Raw genomic sequence first — 6,627 nt, forward strand, 5'->3', positions numbered from 1 at the left:
CGAGGTCCCAGGATCGATCCCGGCTCTGGGTCACTGTCCGTATGGAGTTTGCACATTCTCCCCGTGTTTGCGTGGGTTTCGCCCCCACAACCCAAAGATGTGCAGGGTAGGTGAATTGGCCACACTAAATTGCCCCTTAATTGGTTAAAAAAAATGATTGGGTACTCTTTAAAAAAAAATTTTTTTTTTTTTTTTAAATGCAAAAGATTTAAAAGCCACTTAATTCCGACAGCAACACCTCAGGCCTGGCATTAAGTTGGAGCTATTCCATGACATCACATTGCAAGAAGGCTGTTTCCTTACAGCACAGACCCCACCCGTCCAGAAAAAAGTCCAACCTTAAGATGTTCGCATTTTGCTCCACTGAGATATTCACAATTTCCAATGTGCCCAACTATTTGTTCGATTTCAAATAGAAATCGCAAGCTTTGCAGCTGTAATAGTTATAGATTAAGACCAACTGATCTCACCACAAAAGGTTACTCGCTAAATACAGCTTCAGCTGGACAATTGAAGTATAACACAAAAAAGTCAACTAGTTAATATCCAGGATGAACAAACTGACTCAGTATCAAGGGCAAGTTTTGTGTGTTTGAATTCAAAAGCTGAACAAATATTTGCATTTTGGAGAAAGCACAGCCAGGCATACCACAAATCAGATCTCCTACAATATTAACTTGATAGTGCCTTCACCATTTAGGAGAGCACTCAGCAACTATGTCAGTAACACTTCCATATCGCATGCTCCAATAGTGATCTTCAGAAAGTTGTGAAATTAACACTGAACTGGAAAGATGATTTTTCAGCCGTATTCCCACATTTTACAATGTCTCTCACTGTACAAATCAACTTTGTAAAGAAGCTTTATCTGAGGAAATCCTCCACTTATCTGATCTAGGAGGCGCAAAGTCATTTAAAAGTACTTCATTTCCACCCACCTCAGTGCTACTTCACCCTAACCATTCCTTTTCTGCAATGATATTTTTAACCAACACATGATGCGATGCACATGGCATAGTGGTTAGCACTGCTGCCACACAGTGCCTGGGACCCGGGGTCAATTCTGGCCTTGGGTGACTGCGTGGAATTTGCATTTTCTCCCCATGTCTGCGTGAGTTTCCTCTCTCAGTCCAAAGAAGTGCAGATTAGGTGGATGGGCAATGCTAACTTGCCCCTCAGTGTCCAGGGATGTGCAGGTTAGGTTATGGGTTTAAGGGGAATGGGGCAGGGGGCGGGCTTAGTTGGGGTCAGTGCAGACTCAATGGGCCAAATGGCCTCCTTTGGCACTGTAGGAATTCTATTAATCTATGATAGAAGGTGGCCTGATGCCTTGGGTTCGTATTCTTCACCGCATCCACATAATTCTTAGTCAGTTCTTCCATAAGACAGAGCTTGCATGAGCTCCAAGTTCTATCACTGTATAGAAGCCACGCTCCCTCTGGGCCACAGGAGGCTCCAAGGGGAAGATGTGCCGGAGCATTTTAACTTAAGATCATATGGTATGTCACTTAATTTAATAAATTACACATGCAAGTCTATTAGTCATTTGGACTTGATACTGCACCTTTCTTTAGAGAAAAATAAGATCCTGATCAGGATCCTCCACACCCAGCCAGAGAAATTGCATGCCATGGTGCTGGTCTGCTGCACTGACAGACATGACACCTTCCATTCACCTGCTGTTGAAAATCCTGTATGTGCTGGGAATGACAGCATAGGTTATGTGCTTGTACATGTGACTGAGCAGCCAGGGAACCTTTCTCACTTTAAGACAGCCAACCCACGTTTCAAATTGCCCACATTCAAAGATCTTGTTGCTTTTGTTTTTCAATACCTCTACAACACCCAGCCAAGCCCCAAAAGAGTTTAAATATTAAAGTGCAGTAGGGCTTTTACTGCAGGTGATGGCCAAGGCTAATGTTTGTGGTACTTATCTTGCAAACAAGTCACAGCTCCTTGCTAGATCTACCGTACCCAGAATGCTAGACTCCATCACATAGGGGAAGATAAAGGATGCCATTGGTGAAAAACATAGACTATGTTTGCACTGGCCCATTAGAGCAACATGCTGCTTCAGTACCAGCTACTGCTATTCAATTCTTGGACCATAATACTTCGAATAACAACCATGTCAGGAGTCAGCAAATGCCAGATGCACTTACCTGGCGTAACAACCACAAACTGCAAGCGACACAGTTGATCCACCAACATTTGGTACCATGGTACAGAACAATTTGGATGCATTTCTGGGCAGACATATTAGCTTTCAATCATTTAGCATTAAGTTTATGAGGAGATACATTGTGATTCTCATTAGCTGATCCAAGACCACTCGCCCAAGCACCCCTGGAGGTGCACATTAGCTAAAGACACGTTTATTCCGCTTTGGTGAGTCTGTTCCATTTGAGATATTAATTATAGGTACAAAACCTACCAATTGATACATTTATCAATTTGACCACTCTGGTGGTATTTCAGAGTTACACTGCTGTTAACAAGATAATTATTGGACAAACTTCTCAGTTTATCAATCCAGAAATGCACACAAGTTCCCGTCATTATGCCTGTAAAAGCACCAATTTAAAATGGACTTATTTATTATGGATGTCCAACCAGACTGGATTGCGATCAGACAGAAAGCTTTCAATTACAACTCATAGGAATAGGAGTGGGCCATTCAACCCCTCAAGTCTGTTCCATCATTCAATATCATCCTTCCTCTGATTTAACTTCCAAATGATCTGTTCAGATAATACGGTGTGCAACATACTGTGACAAAATATATTTTTCAGTATTTTCCCAATATCACTGTGGTATACGGTGATATTGTGTGTATGTGTGCGTGTGAATGGCCGTTACTACTTAAATTGAAGGCAGTTAGATGCAAAGTTAAAATATCAAAAAGGGGTTAGGTGTGAAAGCAAGTGTTTTGATGTCGAGATGAGCAGTGCTAAGGTGGGATACCAGTGAGCAGCATTAGGCAGATGTGTGTGACATATTTCAAAAGGAAAATGCATAATTGGCAAAAACTGTCAATGAATAAAGCAAAGTATTCTGCTTATTTTTACCAGCCATAAAATCACTAGTCTGCATATTCTGGGAAAGGGAACTTCCAAAGGGATGTAAAAACAATAGATTTAAAGATGAAAGGGGGAAAAAATATATGTGAAGAGAGATTGATGTTTGTGTAGGTAGCTGTGGCGATGGGAGCCTGAAGGGCATTGTGCGCTGACACAGACCTGCAGCCATCCTCACAGAAGACAAATGTTGTGTCTGCAAGATCTTGATACAAGCTTTTGGTTTTCTAGTGTGAGTGAGAGAAAGAAGTCTGTGGAATACTTCCATGTTGCAACAGTAATGGTAATTACCAGTTCACGGTAATATTAATAGAATAAATCCATGAGGGCTGTTGCCTAAAAGGGGTGTTTAGTTTGGAGTTTAATTAAGCAGAAACCTTTTGGGAAATGTTTCCAGAACTACTATTAAGTGTAAAGGTGATCTTGTGTATTTAACAGTTTAAAAAAATAAATGTTTACATTTAATATTTAAAAATTTGCACAGGGCAGCACGGTGGCACAGTGGTTAGCATTGCTGCCTCACGGCGCCGAGGTCCCAGGTTCGATCCCGGCTCTGGGTCAGTGTGTGTGTGGAGTTTGCACATTCTCCCCGTGTTTGCGTGGGTTTTGTCCCCACAACCCAAAGATGTGCAGGGTAGGTGGATTGGCCACGCTAAATTGCCCCTTAATTGGAAAAAATGAATTGGGCATTCTAAATTTATCGAAAGATAAAATCTCCACAAGTGGTTTGCAATTTTTGCTGCTAACTTCAGTGTAAATACCTTCTCATAATCAAATAACAAATCATTGTGATAGCTTGTCCAAGTTTCCCTTTGGGATTTGGGCAGCCCAGCCATTGTATAACAATACCCAGACCGAAGCAGGGAATGCTCAAATGTACAAAAGGACAATAAAAACAAACACAAGATGCTGAAGGCTATGCCAAAAAAGATGGGAGTGTATCTGACAAAACTGGTGCCAATGGCTGTTGCCATCGGAATATCTTATCAATTCACTAAAGGTTTGGCCCTCGATGGGATTCTAGCAAAAGACACAACAGCGGCCAAGTTAGCAGCTTTAGGTGAATAGGTGCAAGGATCATTGAGTCATTGGCAGCAGGTGCCTTTGAGATAACCTTATACCCAGATTAAAAAGAGCATACAATACAACTTCCATTTATATAGTGCATTTAACATAGTAAAAGATCCCTTGACGCTGAGAAAAACAGACATACCAACAACCTACATGGACACTGATCAGACCGGGAGTTGTAATCTGGAACTACTTAACAGAAGAACCAAGCAAAACTTCTATGTTTAAGAGACCTGCTTTCTGCTGCACTGCTTAGCCCCACCAAGATCCAGGATCAGAATGTATAGCCGGCATTATGCTGGAAGCAGATGCAGTCTTTTTCTCTTAACTAACTGATATACCATTAACAAAAGCCTCCGAGACTTCCCACCAATGGAAGTAGTACTGGACTAACTGGGCGACGCAGGGTTGCCAGCTCGTACAAAATACTTGTAGTGATAGTTAACACAGGACATATTACGAATGTGGCATGCAAACCAGTTGTCAATACAAACAGTTGTTGCTTAAAAGCCCATCAGTACAAAGGCATTCCCAACATCCAGAATAGGGAGATACAAAATGTATAAGACAAAACAAAACTAGCGGTTTAGGCCAATCACAAAGTTGTAAAGGGAAGCTACAAGTGAACTGAAAATAAGTCAGAATCAACAGAAACAGTCTTGAACAGAGGCAGGAACTTCAAAAATGTGCTCCGGCAAGAATATGACTGATTCCCTCAATCGCCTGCTGTATCTTTGATCAGAAAATCGACGTAAACCCGTCTTATGTGTAAATGGAAATGTATAGATGCTGATCTCTCACCAAAGTTACAGCAGCCAATTTGAAGCATCCCTGAAGTGATGTATAATATTTTTAAAAATCAGGTCTTAACTAGTAGAAAAAAGACATTATTTTTTACATGTAAAAATATGAATAGCAAAGTGGATATAAATAAACTCAATAACATACAAATTTTCTCAACATTACATTCATCTTGCATACAATTGCGGGAAATATGTATCTACGGCAAAGAATGTTATTTGTTCTGCTATATATCCCCTGTTCTACTGATTTGTAAAGGGCATTTTTGGAGGGACTGGGATCATTGTCCTTCGCATGTTCCATGACTGGTTTTACCACAGATATTGCACCTTTGTATTCAGGAGGAACTTGGATGACTTCTCAATAATTCCAGACTTACTGATAAAACAGCGCTGAGATAAACCGTAAATATAGAAATGGCTCCAACCTTTACCCTTCCAAAAACCCAGTCCATAGCATACTTCACTTCCTTGAATAACTTAACCGCTCATCAAAAGTGATGTCCAGAAGACAAAAGGTTTATAGAGCAGATGGTATGGGCCCTGGGATCTTTGACTTAAAATAAACTCAAGCCGCTTCAGGTGTGTTGCCAGGTCAATGCTCTCAAGATATTTATGCAGTGAAGGTTTAGTTCAGAGATGCGTCACTGATCAGAGAACGTCAAGCAAGTTCCTGTAAACTCACAGCAAAACAGTAAAATATGAGCACAATGATACACGTCTTGATTTACCATCACCCCCGAATCACTGAAATTAAAAACGTAAAGTTCTTTTCAAAAGGGGACTGTATTCATTGCTCAATTTCATTTTAAAATAGTATTTGTATTTGGTTCTAGCCCCGACATCTTGAGATGTGCTTTCATATCATAGATCCTATGAAGATGGAAAGGAATCTTCCATAAGCTGGTGCAGCTCTCTGGTGCTTTAACTGAAGAAAGAACAAGAAGCTAGGGAGTGTCGATGTAGAATTATACAGTCCTAGTCAAATAGAAATGACTAGAGAAGTACTACAACCGTTGTTTTGTATTCTTTGAATTATAGAAAACACCATCTCCTTTTGACACTCGCACCTAATCGCCGACGATGTTGAGCCGTATAGGGTTTTTTCTCTCCTCTGTTCTGAGTTTGCAGATCTCAGAATAAAAGGACAGAATAAAACTCGGTTTCAGCTGCCCAGTCACTAAAATACATCCCCTTGGGCTTCTGATCTGCATTTCTACCCAGCGCCACTGGCCACATCAAATCATGTTGGGTTTGAGGCTGAACGCCCACTATCCCAAACGTGCTCCAACACCTGACAAAACCCACGGGTGCCACTTGCATATCAACACTGGCTGCTTATGTGCTTCCATATGCCAAGCAAGGCATTAATGTGTTCGGGTGGGGAGAGATGAGGAGATTTCTTTAAACTGAAACAAAACAAAGAAAAGCAGCTACCATGCAGAGGACAGAGTTCTAGGTTGAGCTGTGCAATACTGAATAAACCAGTGAATTGCACTGCTAATAACACCATCACAACTGCTTCCCTTCCTCAGAAAGAATAGCAGGATATCCTGCAGGCTTGGACCAACAATAAACTCTGTACAAAACTTCTGGAGTCAAGAATCGAATTGAACAACTCCCCTCCTTTTACAGTGTAAAGTGAGACTAGTGGGCAAAAGGGTTAGTACGCTGTTTGA

The 6,627-nt window shown here is 41.1% G+C and overlaps 1 protein-coding gene across 1 annotated transcript in view; it reads right to left on the reverse strand.

Annotated features, from left to right (window-relative positions):
• Window positions 1-3,651: 3,651 nt before the first annotated feature.
• LOC119954498 (F-box/LRR-repeat protein 20) overlaps window positions 3,652-6,627 on the reverse strand; it is a 109,854-nt gene continuing 106,878 nt past the window's right edge. Inside the window, exon 15 of the mRNA XM_038779785.1 lies at window positions 3,652-6,627. This exon is cut by the window's right edge and continues 486 nt beyond it. The gene's annotated coding sequence lies outside the window, so the exon portion shown is untranslated.

This window comes from Scyliorhinus canicula, chromosome 19, assembly GCF_902713615.1.
Source record: "Scyliorhinus canicula chromosome 19, sScyCan1.1, whole genome shotgun sequence".
NCBI classification, from domain to species: domain Eukaryota; kingdom Metazoa; phylum Chordata; class Chondrichthyes; order Carcharhiniformes; family Scyliorhinidae; genus Scyliorhinus; species Scyliorhinus canicula.